We start from the raw sequence: 20,145 nt of genomic DNA, 5'->3' as shown, positions 1-20,145 counted from the left end.
ATTGAATAAGTTGACTGTTTGAAAGAGTCATTATATTGTTTAAATGAACTAACTATTTAAAAGGTCCATGTTCTTATCGTGAATGAGTCGACTATTTGAAAGACCCATTCCCCTACATGAATGAGATGACTATTTGAAAGCCCCATTCTCTTGCATAAATGGACTAACAGTTTGAAATGTCCATTCATTTGTTTAACTGAATAAGCATCCCCAGTTGATGTATATCACGCATTCATGCATTTAAATAAGATTGCAACATGAATTGTTTTGTATGTTCCTTGTTTAAACTATACTTAACTAATGCGATGGTATGTAATCTTGAAAGGAATTCACGCTGAGCTGGCCACTCATTCTTTGAATATATAAACATACAGGTAGTACAAGTAGTTTAAATGATAATAATGTTTAGGTTGATGAAGAGCGCAATATAAATGCCAAGGATGTATAGTTGTATTTGTCAAAAAGTATCTACGTGATCTTGCAGTTCAAGACTAGTTGAAATTTTATTTTGTTTCATGTATGAAATTATTTCCTTTATGTATTTGTAGCATTAAGACGTTGGTTTGTATAAGCATTCGGGCATCCACTTGATATATATAATTGGACTTTCCTTTATGCTTGATCTATTCCTCTTCCGCAAAACTGCTAACTCTGAAAATAAAAAGAAAAAAAAAATTAGTTGAAATTTGACTATTTTGAAAGGTTAACACTCGGATTTTCAAAAAACGAGTCGTATACTTCAATTTCGAAAACCAAAGCATTATAGTGAGTCCCTGACCATTTGACCCACCTGAGTGTATGTGTTGTATATCCATGTCGTCCATTTATTTTACCAACTCATTTTAGGGCATGGTCCCAAAAATGAAGCATATACAAATCTCAGGTGGACCACACCATAGGAAATAAAGGTTATTGAACGCCCACCATTAAAAACTTCTTAAGGTCCACTGTGATGTTTATTTTACATCCAACCTATTCATAAAGTTAAACAAACTTGGATGAAGGGAAAACATAAATATTATATTAATCCAAAACTTTTATGGCCTAAGAAAAGCTTACTATGGTGTACTCCACCTAAGATGTGTATTTGCTTGGTTTTTTTTACCTTTATGTAAAATGAGCTGGCAAATTGGATGGACAGTTTAGACATACAACACATATATCGAAGTGGGCCCATAGTCAGCCACTCACCCACTAAGCTGTTATTCGAACTCACCTAATTGAACTTTCTTTCTTTATTTGCACCTTCAAACAATATTATCTGAGTAGCAAATGGGCCCAATCTAAGTTCAACCTATTTTAGGCGGGAATACGCTTGTGGGTTTGACTCGACGCAAGATTTAAGCTTGATAATTAATTGGGTTGGACGGGATAGTATTTGGAATTGGATACCAAGTCAACCTTGATTAGAAAATCCATTTTGGCCAAGTTGACATGTATGAAAAGCTATCATTATTTTCTATTGATTTTTTTTTCAATAAAATTCTCATCGTGATTTTTATAAAGAGCCGATTTTACATGATAGTAAGAGGCATTAAACAAAGCAACTCATAAACTTAATTAGTGTGATTTCAAATATTATAAATCTTTCGTATGCTATTATGAGTCATACCCACAAAACGACAAAGTAAAATTTGTGCTTTTTTTAATGGTACAACTAATTTTATTTGCAAAAGATGCATTATTTTGTTTTTCTGAAACATTTATTCTATGCATAGGTAGACCTTTGTTTTCATGTAATTAAGTTAACAAAAAATAAAAATAAAAAATACACATGGAATGAAAATGTATTAAATTAAATAAAACAAATAGCTCACGTTGAAAATTTGGCATGTTTGAAAAGAGAGGGGAATGAACTATTATTTTCTAATGGAATTCAATACTAGCTAATGGTCATTTAAAATACTAAAAAGTAGTTTATGTACTTATGCATTTTATATATCACTAAAATATTTCTTTAATTTTTTGTTGAACAGTATAAACTTTCTTATACACATGGGTTATTGGAGGAAACTGAACCCAATGGTAAATACTTATATATCAAATTAACGTAAAAAAATATTAAGCTTATTGATTAATTTAAAATAATAAAATTTAAAAATAAATAATAAATCAAATAAAATAAAAACTATTATAATGTATACGGTATTATCCACGTTGCTGGAGGCGAAATTGAGTAACAAATTTTTGAATGAAACTGCTTAATACTACCATCTTCTAATTAAGTTGAAGACACCTAATTCATTGTCAGTAGTAGTAGTATTAGTAAAATAGATACAATTCTTTTTGAACTCCGATAATCCTTTGGTTGAAAGAGACTTAGAATACCCCAAGAAAATCATTTGATCCTCCAAACTTTTCACCTTTTCCAATGAGCCCCATTAGTGTCCATCTTAAAAACATGGAATCCTGTTGTCATCATGTTCACCAAGATAATGTTAAAACCTTAAAACCATTAGTAAATTTTGACATGATTCAACCATGTGGATGTTACTGACGAAAGTCACACCCAATGTAGGATATCTAGGCTCGGCTAGTGGAAGCATCTTCTGCAGGATCGTGGCCCATCTAGAGTTTGAATTCGTTAGTTAGAGTTTATGTTCAATAGAAAACATTAGAGGTGTACACGAACCGAGCTAGCTCGGTTAGCTCGCTTGACTCAACTCAAAAAAGCTTGATTCGACTCAGTTTGAAGCTGAGTTCGAGCCAAGTTGAGATGATTTTTTTAGCTCGAAAATGAGTTCGAGCCGAGTTCGAGCTACCCCAGCTCAACTTGACTCGGATCAAACCCATCTCGAATCAAACTCGGATCGAACCAGTTCATTGACTTGGTTACTTTGATATTGATGTTGCTTACCAAGTGTTTGATGAAATCACTCAACGAAGTGTGGCTGGTGGCAAGGAAGGTATGTACATAAAACAAATACCCTTTTTTTTCTTGGTTTTTATGTTGCTTAGAAGGTGTTTGATAAAATACCTGTAAAATCATTGTTGCTGTTTTACATACAGTGAGATTCTGAAGGTACAGTTCAGGTGTATGTGGAAATGCTCCACAGTTGAAATCAACCCGATCTTGTCTCGAACTTGGCTTGAACTGGCCCGAGCTACTGACCGAACTAAGCCGAGTTGACCAATCAAGCTCAAGGACCAAACCGAGCCGAGTTCAAGCTGAGGTCAGCTAGTGGCTGAGCCGAGTCAAGCTGAGGCCAGCTCGACTCGGTTCGATTCGATGTACACCCCTAGAAAACATTCACTACTTTTCTTATGCATCAAAATCAACCTTTCATTGAAACATCCTAGCTAGATTACTCCATATGCCTGCGAAAGATGTAGAGCTTGTAAATCTTATTGATCGATGGATTGAGGACTCTATGAATTTTGGTTTATTGATTTTATTTTATTTCTATTTTTTTTTTAAGAATGAGCCATGAGAGTTTACGTGACAGGTCGAGATTGCGGGCCGCCATCCTCATCATGTCTGCACTGGATATAAACACATTAAAACAGTGATGAGGAGTTCAGTGGGAAGCTCAGTGGAAAGCTGATACCACGTAAGTTTATCATTATTCTCCATCACCTCGATTCTTTTTATGATTTTTTGGGGTTTCTCTTACGAGCAAAGTCTCTTCCATGTTTTGCCCAACCTCACAGTATTTCTATTTCCACGTAGCATCCCATATATGAGTAACTCAGTACGTTTTTATCATATTGACAACACTATATTAGGCCCACTGTGAATATACGTGGTTTATCCACGCCGTCCATCAGATTTAACAGATTATTTTAGGAGTTTAACCCAAAATCGAATTATATCCATAGGTCAAGTGGACCCACCAAAGTAAATAGTGGGAATAATGATTTCCACCGTTGAAACCTTACTAGGGCCCAAAGTGATGTTTATTTTTCATACAACCTTTCATAGGATAAAAAATACATGGATGAAGGTAAAAAAACAAATATTACCTTGATCCAAGCTTCCGGTTTTCCCCCAAGAATTTTTCAATGGTATAATTTCAATTCACACTGTTTCCCGTGGTGTAGTCCACTTGAGTTTTGGATATGCTTCATTTTTTGCCTAAATGCCTAAAATTATCTGTTAAAATGGTTGGATAGACGGGATAAAATAAATAAATCTCATTTGGCCCACAGAGCTTACTCTGTACTGAGTTACTCGGTACGCAATCCGCTTCTGCATCCCTGTACTGCTCAAAAACGGAACTATCCGGACACGGATTTCCTGTTAAAGCTTCTGCAAGAAGTTCCTGCGCATGGATGCTGGGTGAGGAAATAGAAATCCACCCCATTCATCTGTTTTCCGAGCTCATTGTATTATATGTGACCAAAAATTAGGCGTATACAACATTAAAGTGGGCCACAAGAGAGGTAACAGTGGGAATTCGGTGAGCACCGATTGAAGCATTCTTATTTTCATTAAAGTTTTATATCAGGTTATATTTTTGGTCTGTTCATTTCATCCCATTGGGAATGAACTTATAAACGGTTTGGATAGCATATAAACATCAAGGAGGAGCCAAGAAGTTTTCAAAGGTAGGAATTTCTTTTCCAAATTTTCCATTTCATGTGACCCACTTGAGTTTTTTATCACCTCATTTTTTGTTTCACATTATAAATTAAACTAGCAAAACTGATGGACAGAATAGATTTCTAACATACATTGCAGTGGGCCTCACCCCGCATCCTTCCGCACGAAACTCATGGGCGGAATGGATTTCTAACCTATAATGCGACACCCAGCATCCTTGCGCATGAACTTTATGTGCACGAACTTTATGTGAAAGGATTTTGCAGAATATCCCTGTGCAACTGTCCGTACCGGACCCTAACTTCCTCTTACCCAAATATATGTAGGCCCATCCTTATGACTATCTTTATATCCACTCCATCCGTCTTATGTTTTCACTTAATGCTTGTTGAAACAACTGTGTCCTTGCTCTTGCTCGGGTGGTAGACTGTCAGGAGTATCAACACCTGGTCAAGGGTTCAAAATCCCACTACGGCGTGAGTGTGTGGCAGGGTGTGTGCGTTTGTGGCCCACACAATAATGAACAATGTGACCTTTATGAATACATTGGATGACAAAATAAACATCAATATGGGCCCTTGAAAAGGTCTCATTGGTGGATGTCATTACCTCCACCATATCCTATGGTCCACTTGAGCTTTGGATGTGCTTTAATTTTGAGCTCATATGCTAAAATGAGCTGATAAAATAAATAGATTGCATGGATAAGACACATGCATCCCTTTTAGGGCTTACAAAGTTTACTTAATAGGCACTCACCCTCCCCACCATGATGTTGATGTAAAATTAACTGTGTTCATCATTTTTTATACTTATTTAATGGAGTTGTCAATGGGTCAAGCTAGCTTAATAGACTTCCAAGCTTGGCCTCCATCAAACCGGGTTTGGGGTGGTGTATCAAGCCTGAGGGTCAAGCTCAGACCTAAAATATGAGCCTGATTGTAAATTGGGACGAGACTGGGCCTAAGCATCCTAAAAGCCCTTGAACCCGACCCTGACCCGGCCTGTTAGGGCTTTACTAAATCTAATTTCTCCCATTCTCTCATGTTTTTTTCCCTCTTTCACACCTATGACAGCTACCCTTATTTTCCTTTTATTAACAATAATTGATAGCAGGAGATATTACGCTATTATAGTCATTATAGTCTTGTCAAGTTCCTCCCTCCCTTCAACCCTTTTATCATGGCATGGGCCAAACATGGTGCTCTTTGAATTTTTTTCACTCAATTTAAAAATAAAATAAAAATAAAAACAAAAATAAAAATAAAAGCATCTAAGCTTTCTTTTTCAGAATGATTTAAGCGTGAGTCAACCTATGAATTTCAGAATGAGTTTCATGAGTTTCAAGAGACTTTAATACATTAGGTTGATACAGTTTCCAATAGACCCTTTTTAGACCCTTAGGTGCCTACACATGAAATATATAAGGAAGACCCTGGCTAATGCAGGGGACCCTCTAATGCCAAAGTCAGGGATCTAGGTCTTTATAGAGTGATCTTTAAGAAAAGGAGTTGTGTTTTAGTATGAGTTTTTTTACCTTTTACCTTTTACTGTTTAAGAGCTTTCCATATTTATAATAGAAGGAAGATCACATAGTTGGAAGATCTTTTCTGCTAGAGGGAAGATCACACTATCGGAAAATCTTTTCTATTTAGAATTCCTAATATATCAGAGATCTTCGGGGCCCGTGATCTTCGGGATTCCAATCCTATCCCCGAGATCTCAAGAGAGACCTTCGGGCCGCTTTCTTTAGATAAGATCGAACATCAATTGGAAGCCAATGAACCCGTTCGACCGATAGGTAAGGTCGGACGGTAGAGGTAGCGGTACCTTGAACGATACTGAGCTATCAAAAGTTTGGCGTCATTCCAAGGATGATACCGCCCAAGCAAGCTTGTGATGTCCTTGTGATCATTAACCTTAGTGGCCCTTAGTTTCCTTCACCGGGTTGGACAACCGTAATAAGTTGTTCTTCGGGGAAGCCCATTGGAGGTCACGCCGACCTATGGTCACGCCCTGCTCTGACTGTAGTTATACTTCAAGTAGCTTGGCCCATTGGCTTGTGTTGATTACTGGTTTGACTTCCTTTCATGGATCGACCTATTTTTCCTATAATAGTAAGCCCCCCTGCTTTCGAGTAGGTAGTACGGACTCAGAAAGTAGGTCGAAAGTTACTAGGTAAGACTGTTTCACCATAAATACTGAGTATGGCCGCTAACATGGGAGTCGAGGCGTGTCAGTAATCATGTACGACGTAGTCGAGGTGACATGTCGTGGCTCAAGACCATGTGACCTATCAGGCCATCTTTTCACTACCTGACCAATGAGAGAGAGACGCATGCCATTTCTCAATAACGGGGTCGAACAACAAGTGGGGTCGCGCCACATGTTGAGACAGGGTAGTCGAGGGGATGCTGTACGTGTTTGCTTTAATGGGAACATTTAAACGCTACCGTGTAGCTCCCCTATATAAGGAAAGACCTAACCCTTGGTGAAGTCTGTTTGCATCTCCCCTCTGCGTTTTCCCCCTTTGTGTTTGTATCCTTAACCGCTGCGTAAAGAGGTGATTTCCAGCGACTTGGTGTTGTGAAGTTTTCGGCGATAGGGAGATATCCTTCTTCTGGTGAGCCTTGCTTTTCAACTTACTTCGTCCCTTCTTTCCCTTCTTCCTCATTATAGATTTTCGGCATTTTCTAACTAACTGCCATGTCAGATTCGCTGAGTTTGTGGGAGGGGGCCTCCGGCGGCGATAGTGGGGCAAGTAGCCTTTTTCCGATGTCGAACCCACCGTCGTCGTTGGTGATGATGAGCGACGTCGAATTTCGGGTGTCGCAATTGTCACGAGTGTTGGAGACATCTCCGGCTGAGTGGCTAATTGGGGCAAAGCATGATCTGCCTGTTGAGGGGGAGTTAGACGAATCCCCAAGGGAGGAGGAGGAAGAGGAGAGAGGTCCCGTGAGATCAACCCTCAAGGAGGCCAACTTAACTCGGATTAGATTGGGGTACATATACTTGAGTTGGTAATCCTCCGAGTGCCTTCACCAGACGAGCTCCCTACTCATCCTCTAGAGGGAGCAGTTACCATTTTTCAGGTCACCCTTCAGTGCAGCCTGAGGCTTCCTTTGCAATATATAGTAAGACCGGTGCTTACTCATCTGGAGTTGGCTCCGGGGCAGCTGATCCCTAATGCTTGGAGGGCATTGATTGGCTATTCTATCCTTTTGTCTGGCCTCAAGCAATTGAATGACATGATGGTGTGATCAAATGACAGACTTTCCTATTTAAGCATTACAACCCCGATGAATGGGGACTCTGATGAATTTGGGCCCTAGTTTTAAGAGGTTCTAAGATCAGGGTCTTTCATAGTCCACATTAGTGGTTTTGATGGTCAATTTAACTGTCAAAGAACCCAAATCTTATGCATTCATTGATCGCTGTGGTCCATTAGAGATTGATTCAAGTTTGTTATTCGTAATTGAGCAATAATCAGGGTTAGATTTGGAGTTTATTAGTTTAATTAATTTTCAAAACATCAATTGTCACGCCCTAAATTCGGAAACCGGGCTCACAAAATTTTCAATCGCCAAATCCGGTGCCGATAGCCTCCGTAGTAGCCCATTCTCAGCTCTCAGCGTCCATGCGCCAGATTCCGATCCTGGGATCCTATAAGGAGGATTTTTTCAATGTACATTTAACTCGTAATAAGCATAACCACAAGTTTACCCAAATCACAAAGGTAACATCATCATCACATATCCACTAATATAAACATTTGAATACATTGCTGAAAGGTAAATACATATATAAAAAATCAAAGCTCCAAAAGATGGCTGTATGCTCCAGGCTCAATGCTGCTGCGACCTAACGCCACCTACACGCATCTATTGTGCATAAGCTTATAGAAAGCTTAGAGGGTGGTGTAAGTGTATGCACAAGGTAAGTGCCAAGCATATAAATATTACAGTAAGCAAAAATACTGGCAATCCATAAATTATACGATATCAGAGTAATGCGAAAATATGCTGGTAAGTCTATAAATACTATCAGCCTTATCCAGGCTAAGCGATGCAAAAACATAATAAGTGAATATCGTATACTGAGGAAGCAATGTAATATATAAATCCTGATGAATCCATAAATACTGTCAGAATCATCTAGGCCATATAAATGCAGAAACATAGCAACCCAAAATGTCATATGCCGCGTATGTAATGCAATATGCGGTGCGAATGAAATGATCATGTAGGAGTGTGAAATTAGGATGATAGTACGTAGTATCGCAGGCTAAGGGGTTCACCACAAGAGACTTTGATCCAAACCAGTCCCATACCTAAATTTGGATAGTCAGACTCAATGTGGTAAACTCCTGATCTCAGGTTAGTCGCACGCCTTAACTGAAATCCTAGTCATTGCGAAGATACACGTAACAAATAGTTGTGCACCACCAGTCCGAGTGGATAGTGAATAAATGAATGAATGAGTATGCAACTCCTACTCAATCAATATTGTACATCTCTGGGATCATCACCGGGGTCTAATATATTATACATGCAATCGCCGCCCACTGGACGCGCAACCATGCAAGTGAAAAATATCTCACTATCCACCTGGCCAGTAATCAGCCAATATCTACCCGGCACGTCAATAGCGGACCCATTTATGAGCTGGTCAAACTCAGCTTAGCTATGCCCTCTACCCTTGAGCGGGTAAGGCCACATCCCTTTTCAACCGACCACGACACAGTGGGAGACACGGCCTACTGGTATTCGGCACTCGGGCGCTCATGTATCTACTCGGTCTAGACATTGGAGCGTCTCTTGGCTACGAAGGTTTAAGAATTTTTACCCATGGACATTTATGGCGCCCCGATGCTAATAACAGATTTCCAGTGTCCCATCTGGCCATCCACGACATGCTTGTAGAGGCTACGGCCCTGATGTCGCTAGATTGTACAGTAATCACATCACACAATGCAAGATGCATGAGTCATATAATCCAGTCATACATTAATCCTAGGTTTACTGTGCGCTCATGTGAGACAATCTCTATGTCATGCCCCAAACTCGGAAACCGGGCTCACAAAATTTTCGATTGCCGAATCTGGTGCCGATAGCCTCCGTAGTACCTCATTCTCGGCTCCCAGCGCGCATGCACCAGATTCTGATCCTGGGATCCTACGAGGAGGATTTTCCATCATACATTTATCTCACAAGAAGCATAACAACAATTATACCCAAATCACAAGAACAACATCATCACATATCCATTAATATAAACATTTAAATACAATGCTGAAAGGAAAATACATATGTCAAAATCAAAGCTCCAAAAGATGGTTGCACGCTTCAAGCTCAACTCTGTTGCAACCTAACGCCACCTACATGCATCTGTTGTGCATAAGCTTATAGAAAGCTTAGAGGGTGGTGAAAGTGTGTGCACAAGGTAAGTGTTAAATATGCAATACAATGCCATAAATCATACAATATCGGAATAAATAGAAATACCAAAAAGGTCATGAATCATACAATATCAGAGTAAGCGAAAATATACTAGTAAGTCCACGTACCATTCAATATCAGAGTAAGCAAAAATACTAATAAGTCCATAAAAATATCATCAACCTCATCCAAGATATACGATGAAAAGACATATCAAGCCAATATCATATACTGAGAAAGTAATGTAAATCGACTATATAATGTGAAAACATTATGAACCAGATATCAGATATCGAGGATGCAATACAATGTGCAATTTGGAAGAACTACGAATACCATCAGCCTCATCTATGTCATATAAATGCAGAAACTTAGTAACCCAGAATGTCATATGCCAAGGATGTAATGCAATATGTAAATATGGTGCGAATGAAATGACCAAGTTGTAGTGTGAATTCGGGATCATAGTACGTGGTATCGCATGCTATGGGGCCTATCACAAAGGACTTCTATCCAAACCAGTCCCATACCTAAATTTAGATAGATAGACTCAATGTGGTAAGCGCCTGATCTCAGGTTAGTTGCACGCCCCAACCAAAATCCTGGCCATTGAGAAAGTACACATAACAATTAGTTACGCACCACCAACCCGAGTGGATAGTGAATGAATGAATGAATGAGTATATGCTGAGTATACAACTCCTATACAATCAGTCTACAAATCAGTACTGTACATCTATGAGAACATCACCAGGGTCTAGTACACTCTACATGCAATCGCTGCCCACTTACACGCGACCATGCAAGTGGAAGAGACCTCACCATCCGCCTGACCAGTAGTCAGCCAATATCTACCTGGCACGTCGATGACGAACCCAATCACGAGCTGGTCAAATTCAGCCTAACTATACCCCCTACTCTCGAGTGGGTAAGGCCACACCCCCTCTCAATCGACCACGACACAGTGGGAGATGCGGCCTCCTAGTATTCGGCACTCTGGCGCTCATCTATCCACTAGGTCTCGACGATGGGGAGTCTCCTGGCCACGGAGGTTTAGGGACTTTCACCCATGGATATCCAAAGTCCCCAAATGTTCGAACCAAACATTTTCGGTGTCCCATCTAGCCATCCATGACATGTCTGTGGAGGCTACGGCCCTAATGTCGTTAAGGTGTAATATACATCACCATGGGCGTATAATGGGCCCATGGCCTCACAATTGGCCTCGACAATCGGAATCGACCTCGACAATTGGAACCGGCCTCGACAATCGAAATTGGCCTCGACGATTGGAATCGGCCTCGACAAACGGAATCGGCCTCGACAATTGAAATCGGCCTCGACAATTGGAATTGGCCTCGACAATCGGCCTAAGCAAGGTCACAATGTGGACATTTTACCATCATTGCTCATCAATGTGGACATTTAACCAACATTGCTCCCAAGGAGTGGCCCACATAGAGCCAAACATATAGTGGGCCCATAGCCTCACACAAGGGCCTAATATACATCACCATGGGCCTCACTCATGGGCCTCGTATTCATCACATCGGGCCTCATCAAAGGTCGCGAATACATGAGAATGGGCCTCCTCACATGGGCCATATATACATCACATTGGGCCTTATTCATGGGCCTCAAATACATCATATCGGCCTCGTCATATCGGCCTCACATACATCAAATGGGCCACAATACATGGATCTCATATACATCAAATGGGCCGCACTATATGGACCTCATATACATCAAAAGGGCCGCATCAATGGGCCTCATATACATCAAGTGGGCCGCACCAATGGGTCTCATATACATCAAGTGGGCCCACCAATGGGCCGCACCAATGGGCCTTATATACATTAAGTGGGTCATATCAATTGGCCACACCAATGGGCCCCATATACAACAAGTGGGCCGCACCAATGGGCCTAGAAAAGTGGGTGAATCGTGTGCATGCAACACACATCATGGTAGGCCGCACAAATGAACAGTATAGATATACAATACATACATCAATGGTAGGCTCCACATGGCACCGTCCAAAGTTGGACGGTGTGAATATAGAATACGTACACCAAGGTGGGCCCCATCACATGTGCCTAACATACATAACAAGTGGGCCTCGCATACACAACAAATGGGCCCCACCAGATGGGCAGCGTGGGTACAATATGCATCGCGATGGAGCACACGGCACTGTCCAAACATTGTCTATGTAAATCAGCACTGTCCAAACATCATCCAGTGTCGTCCAGGACAATTTGGATAGTGTGGATGAAATAAATACATCATGGCGGTCCCATGCTGGCAAAACAGATGGATGGCTTGGAGGAATACATGCATCACGGTGGATTTCCACCGTCCTGATGTTTGGACTGTGTGAATACAACATATGCATTGAGGTGGGGTCCCACCGTCCTTCAGATGGACGGTGTGGATAGTAGGTGGGACCCCCAGAACTTGCTATTTCAATATAGCAGTTGTATAGCTGGTGTAGGGTACTCCAGCCAACCTGCTATCTTAGCAGGTGGGTCCCACGTGAGGCCCACCACTCATGATATATATATATATATAATCAAACACCCAGCCCCTGCACGTTCGTTCCACGGGCGGTCTGGATGTGAGCTCCCTCCATGATCTCCACATGTGCATGGGTCCCATAAAGCTTGCTGATGACCAATCAGCAGCTAAAATACATAAATCACAGTGGGTCATCATAGATGGATGACGATGATGAAACACATGCATCACGGTGGAGATGTACATGCTGGATGTAGTACCTCATCAACGTGGGTGCCACATGCTATGCACAGATGATGAGATCCATACCTTGGATCAGACCCACATAATTTGTTGTTGTCAATACAGCAATAGATTCCACCATCCACAGATGGACGGTGGATAAAACATAGATGGACGGTATAGATGAGACACGTACATTACGTGGTCCCACCGTCCCATCTGTCTGGACGGTGAGGATTTCCACTGTATAGTCCACCAGCTGGAAAATCCACTAGATATTTGTGTCTTACCTACGTCCAGCAGCACTAGATAGCGCACATACAACACATATATATAGTGGGGTCCACATCAGTGGGCCACCCCATAGATCAAGTTAATACTTGTGTTTTTCCCCTTCATCCGGGCCTGTGTGACCGACCGGTCATGTAGGCCCCAAATCGGGATCAAGGTGGCCCACTTATTGGACGGCATGGATAAAATACACACATCATAGGTGGGCCATCATACAAGGGAGAAAGAGAGAGAGAGAGAGAGAGAGAGAGAGAGAGAAACATGATGGAGAGGAGGGACCCCACTACTATGGGCGCTCCCTTTCTCACAATGCATACATCAAATGGGTCCCAACACATGTGGGCCCTCAAATCATCAAGATTAAAGGTATAAATCCTAGGTCACCCACCTTTGATCATGGACTTCTCCTTCTATTGATGTGTTCTAGAGCTCCAAGGGATGAATTTCAATGGTTGAGATGATTTTTGGAGGGTGGGATTGGATGGTAGGAAGGTGGGCCACACTAGCTCTCTCCCATGGAGCTTTGATGTTGGGTTGCTTGGGAGAATGAGAGAGAGAGAGAGAGAGGTTGTAAGAGAGAGAGAGATGGGTGAGTGATGGGTGTACTTGATAGGTAAGGGTTATAAGAGAGAGTTGACTTTGGAAATGGTGTTGTATTTGACATTTGATGTGTGATGTGTACTTGATTGATGATATATATTCTCTTAGGATTGCAACATACGATGTTTTTCTTGAACTGAACACGTGCCTATATCTCTTGGCCTGGGTATCACCTCAGCACGTGAGACGCTGCATCGGAACCGCGGCGACAGCATAGTCGTAAGGGTATAAGTATCGAGTCGAGCCAACTTTGGAATACGGGATACGACTCAAGGTCGTGCGCAACTGCTATCTACGCATCGCGAGTCGTTGGAATTCAACCGGGAGGACCGCAGAAGCCTACGGAACAGTATGGGCTAGGATACGGGTCTCACATAAATTAAGAGTTTATATGGTTAAATCGTATCTTATATCGATTTCATGATAATATGATGATCTACACTAAAGATCGATGGTTGAAGTGGGCAGATTGTGAATTATCAGCAGTGGTGGACAACATATGTTAGGTGTGAACCTTCACACAACAATGCTTATTTAGATTATAATGGTAACACCTGAGTACTAAAAAGTACGGGGTGTTACAAATGCTCTCTTCAAAGAAGCACGAGAATAACCCGTGACTGTATTGATAAAGGCAGTAAGATTTAAGATTCAAGAAATATTCTACAAGAGGAGAGTCTGGATCATTATTTGTAGGGCCGTTGACACTGTGGGTCGATGAATAGTTAAAGGATCTTGTACCGAAGGTGCGAGATGTCTGTTTACATGCAATTTCTCACGATGAGTACTATGTTGTGAGAGATTATAATGAAACGGTTGTGCTCAGTGAGCTTTCGTGTATATGCGGTAAGTTTGACAAAAAAAGTTCCCTTGTTTGCATGTTCTTCCAGCATGTATAAACTATAATCTTCCTCATTACACATATTGCTCCCTTTTCTATATGGCGTAAAATTACCAGATCACATATAACGAATCCGTGTACCCAGTACGTGACAAGAGCCAATGGAAAATATCGCTTGAAATTAGGGAGTATTGTGCAAGAATTAAACCCCCATGACAGATGGAAGATCGAAAAAAATAAGAATTTTTTCACATGGAGAAGAACAGAAAACAATAAAGTGTGGAAGATGCAAATAAATAGGGCATAACTGCTGGAGGTGCAAGTTTCCAATACTTAAGGAATAAAGTACTTCGTAATTTATTTTGTGTTCGAATGATTTATGTTATAATGTATTTTATGTTTTAATGTAATATGGTGGTGAATGATTTAATTCGAAAACGTTTGTAAATTTTGTTTAAATTGCAGAGTTACTACTACAATTGAGACTTTGAAAGTTTAAATTCCCTCTTCCAAGAAGTCGCGTATTGCAAGTTCTCGGTCAATTTCAACGAGTTCTTAGTCAATTTCACTGAGTTAACGGTCAATTTCATGAAGTGCTCAGTGAATTTCATAAAGTGCTCGGTCAATTTCATGAAGTACTCAGTCAATTTCATCAAGTTCTTGGTCAATTTCATATAGTATTCAATCAATTTCATGAAGTGCTCGATCAATTTCATGAAGTGCTTAGTCAATTTCATTTAGTATTCAGTCAATTTCATGAAATTCTCGGTCAATTTCATAAAGTGCTTGGTCTATTTCATGAAGTGCTCGGTCAATTTCATGAAGTATTCGGTTAATTTCAAGAAGTACTTGGGCAATTTGATGAAGTACTCGGTGAATTTGAAGAAGTAATAGGTCAATTTCAAGAAGTACTTGGTCAATTACAAGTACTTAGTCAATTTCAAGAAGTACTCGATCAATTCGGAAGTTGTCGGTTGGACCGACAGGAATGGACGACTGGTCGTTCAACTAACAAATGCCAATTTTGTTATGTTTTTGAGTTACTCAAGCTAGTTGATCTAATTGAGGCTAGATTGACCTCGAATTGGCCTATTTCAATATTCTCGGTGTTCTATGGGTTTACCCTAGGTATCCTACTAACCATTCACTTATACCGAGCTACTTGTTCATTTGCAATGTGGCACCGACTATACCCTAGGTTTGCTGCTGACCATTCACTCATACCAAGTAACTTGTTCATTTGCAATGAGGCATGTATCGATCTACCATGAGTGACCTGCTGACCATTCACTCATACCGAGCAACTTATTCATTTACAATGAGGCCCCGAATCTATTATGGGTGACCTGTTGACCATTCACTCATACTGAGCAACTTGTTCATTTGCCAGTAGTTATTGTATTTTGAAATCCTATGGTTGTTCTACTCTATTTTTTGTCGATATTGGGAAACTCAATTTCAATGAATAGTGTCATAGTAAGCAAAAAATATGGTATGATAAAGATCTTAAAAAATGCTTGGAGTACTTTTTATGGAATCATAACTAACGAAATAACAAGATATGGAGCAGATCAAAGGAATTTAAAAGCAAACCAAGTAGCCGAGAGTCATATAGGAGGTCGACCGAGAGGGTATTCAAGACAAAACATTGGTTGACAAAGTGAAGTAAGCGGCCGATAGGCGTCCAGAAGCAAACAAAGCGGTCGAGAGGTGTCTAAAAGCATGCTAAGTAGCCAATGAAAGTCAGGAAATGGAATACGGCTGAGAAGCTTTGTCGAGTAGTCAAAATGAAAAGATATAGTCGACTCGGTAAGGAAGTCTAAAGCGATTATCAGGTGGTAGACTTAAGAGAGCTCCAGAAGGTCGGTACTCTAAAATGGTTATAGCAACCATCAGAACATGGGAAGGATCCAAAAGGTCAGTAATGTTGAAACGATTATATAAACTATTAGAACATGAAAAGTATCCAAATGACCAATTTAAGACTATAAATAGCAAGAGAATTTAGCAAAAGAGTTGTCTTATACTAAACCAAACCAAACCAAACCAAATCTGTCTTTCAATTATCAGTCATTTATATTCATTAGTACAATCCTTATCTTTTTCAGTCATTTACATTCCTTAGTATAATCTTTACCTTTACCTACCATTTATATTCTTTAGTATAATCCGTAACAGTAATCAAGTAGTTGTTAACTTTACCTGTAATTCGAATCTACACTCATATGCTGGATTTAGTTCGAGTATCAAGCGAAGTTCTCCATCCAGAGAAGCATTCTACAATTATTTTCCATGGCTGATTGTAAGAATTTTCTTTTTTATTTTGTCTGTATTGAAGAGAAAATGTTCTTTCGTACGGAAGTTAAAGGTGTTACCCATTTTCATCAGACAAACCCCACCATCTAACTATTGCTTGATCATCTTAAGCAATGTTGTACAAGTGGTTGAATAGGCGAGAAGTGATGGATGAAGCTCACAGGTCAAAGTTGATGATCCAACCTAGACGTACAAAGATATACGAAGATGTGAAGAGTCAATATTGGTGGAATAATATGAAGTGTGAGATTACAGAGTATATGTCAAAATGCCTTACGTGTCAATAAGTAAAGACCGAGCATAAGAAGCTAGGAGGATTGTTAGACCCATTAGAGATTGCCACTTGGAAATGGGAATAGATTTTAATGAACTTTATCACCGGTCTACCATAGACTCGTAAAAATCTTGATGTTATATGGGTTATAGTAGACCACCTTACTAAGTCAGTGCAATTCATTTCGACGCGTGTCAATGCCTCAGTGTCAGATTTAACAGAGTTGTATGTGAAGGAAGTGGTGCGATTGCATGGTGTACTAGTTGCGATTGTTTTTAACAGAGATGCACAATTTACTTCTTTATTTTGGTTGAAAATACAGCAAACAATGGGTACTTCACTCAAGTTTAGCACGACTTTCCACCTTTAGATAAATGGGCAAATCAAGAGAGTGAATCAGATTCTCAAAGATATGTTGTGCACGTGTGTGCTTGATTTTAAGAGAAGTTAAGAAGACTACCTACCACTCGCAGAGTTTTCCTATAACAACAGTTTTCAGGCAAGTATAGTATGACACCCTATGAAACTTTATATGGCCACCCATGTCATACACTGCATTGTTGGGTAGAAGTACATGGGCATAGTTTGATTGGGCCCAAGATTGTGCAAGTCACTTTAAAGATAATAGAGATAATTTAGAAGTTTCTATAAGCGCCGCAAAGCAGAAAAAAATAAAATTGCAAATACAAGAAATTGAGATCTTGAGTTCAGGGTTGCGATCGTGTGTTTTTTAAGGTATCGTCGATAAATGGAATGTTGAGATTCAATAAGAAAAAGAAGCTAGCCCTGAGATATATTGGCCCATTTGAATTTTTGGAGCGTATTGGAGAAGTGGCATATCGTATTTCTTTATTGCTGCACTTGTCAAATATGCATAATGTCTTACATGTGTCCACGTTGTGGAAGTACGAGTGAGATGATACTCATGTGATCCAGTGGGAGAAGATCAACTTGAGAGATTATGCATCATATATAGAAGAATTGGTGCGTCTTTTGGATAAGAGAGGGCAAATCCTTCACACCAAGGTCATCCCCATGGTAAAAGTCATTTGGTCATTCCATGGAGAAGAAGAAGCGATGTGTAAGCATGGGGATGAGATGAAAGAGAAATACTATCAGCTTTTAAATATCATGCCTCAAGCAAACTTCGAGGATGAAATTTTATTTTAAGGGGGGTGGATTGTATCATCCCATACGTTTCTGTTCCAGTTCATGTTCAGTATATTGCTTTACATGTGTATTTTCCCTTAGTTAACATAAATCTTAACTTGTTTTGTGAATAGCTAATTGTCTATAGAGATTTGAATAGGGTTTCATTCATAAGATTTTCTTATAAACATGGCTAAAACTATGTAGAACCATTAATTTTCCCAAAAGGCTAATATCATAAATATTTATGATTTTGCCATTAACCTAGACACTTGATTTCTAGATCACAGGGTTCTAATGATCAATTCTACCTAATATTTCATCTCATGTTTATCTATCATAAATGAACCATAAATCTCAATTTTCAGCCCTTAAATCATAGTAGAAGTGGCCATCCAGTGAAACATGCTCTAAACCCTTGATTTTAGTGGCCATCATGGGGAAAAACTCAACGACTATTTATAATCAATGATTCTATATCTAATGAGTGTCTTAGATCTTAAGAATCATGGACCAATTGAGAGATCTCATCATGCAAGGTTCATCCTACTCAAAAGATTAAACTAGTTTCCAAATTCAAATTAAGGAGAGAGTTTTCTAATTAGAGCCAAATTTCAATGGAGTGGGCCCTAAGTTAACTATGTTCTCACCATCCATCAATGATGAAAACTTAAATGATGATTTATCTAACAAGACTACAAGTTTTTGTGGAAAGTATGAACCCGATCATGATGCCACGAACGTTCATCAAGCCCCATTCAATATCCACCGTTGTGAGTTGTGGACCCTTAACTAAATTACATATTCTGACTCACCTTTGCATCCCAAATCAGGATTTTTGAGTGGATTTCACAAAGCATCATGGTGGAGCCCACAAAGTGGACCGTCCAAGGCCATCCCATGCATGGGATGTCTAACCCGAGGCTTCCCTTCTTTTATATATATATATATATATATATATATATATATATATATATCATTATTGCTATAGTCATTATTGCTATTTTTTTCTAACTATAGAGCAAAAACTCTAGAAATACCCCCCTCCACACATCTAACCTTGTTTGAGAGAGAGAGAGAGAGAGAGAGAGAGGACCATCCCTACACGCTGCAAAAATTCTAGAAAAGCCAATAGTAGAAAACTTTTTTGAAAAATGTTGCTAGACAACAAGCTTTAAAAATAAATTATTTATAAAAAATTTTTAAAAAAAAAAAAAGAAAAAAAAAAAAAAAAAACCTTATGGGGATGAAACATCAACCAAACTGTAGAATTTTATTTTGAAAATTTTTCTAGAGTCTCAAGAATAGGTCTGGAACCCAACTTTTAAATTTAAGTTCATTATAATACATGGTTTAAAAATTAAAATTCTGAGAGTGGTAAGATGTCAATATATAACGATTTTGGGAATTTATTGTTCATATAAATGTAGTTTGAAAGATCCTGTTTATCAGGACTGACCTTCTAATCAGATGGAGGTTCATCTATCCATTTATTGCTTTCTTAGGATTGGGTTAGAATAGGTTAGATTTTGTTCTATTTATTGCTAATCCTTTTAGATGGTGAAGAATTCATGTCAATATATTGATCTTCTTCAGGTACTCTCTCTCTCTCTCTCTCTCTCTCTCTCTCTCTCTCTCATTCATTCCTCTTTTATTTTCGTTATCTCATGTTATAATACATTGCGTATTTTTTTTACATCGAGGACGGTGTAAATTTTCAGTTGGGGGTGAGATTAGATGGAACTAATAAGTATTTTCTTAGTTGAGCAAAAAAATTAAAAAATCTTTTAATTTTCAGATTTCAAAACTCTCTTTGAGGAGTGATATTCCGTGTATCTGAATATATTTGAGTGTAAGATGATAAGATATAAAATAATTTTTGAAAGTCTAAAGTCTAGTTGATTAGTAGATTTTTGAACAAAGTTCTTTTTAATGATTTAATTGATAGAAA

This window comes from Magnolia sinica, chromosome 11 (genome assembly GCF_029962835.1).
Source record: "Magnolia sinica isolate HGM2019 chromosome 11, MsV1, whole genome shotgun sequence".
Lineage (NCBI taxonomy): Eukaryota > Viridiplantae > Streptophyta > Magnoliopsida > Magnoliales > Magnoliaceae > Magnolia > Magnolia sinica.
Note: the sequence above shows the minus strand (reverse complement) of the source record.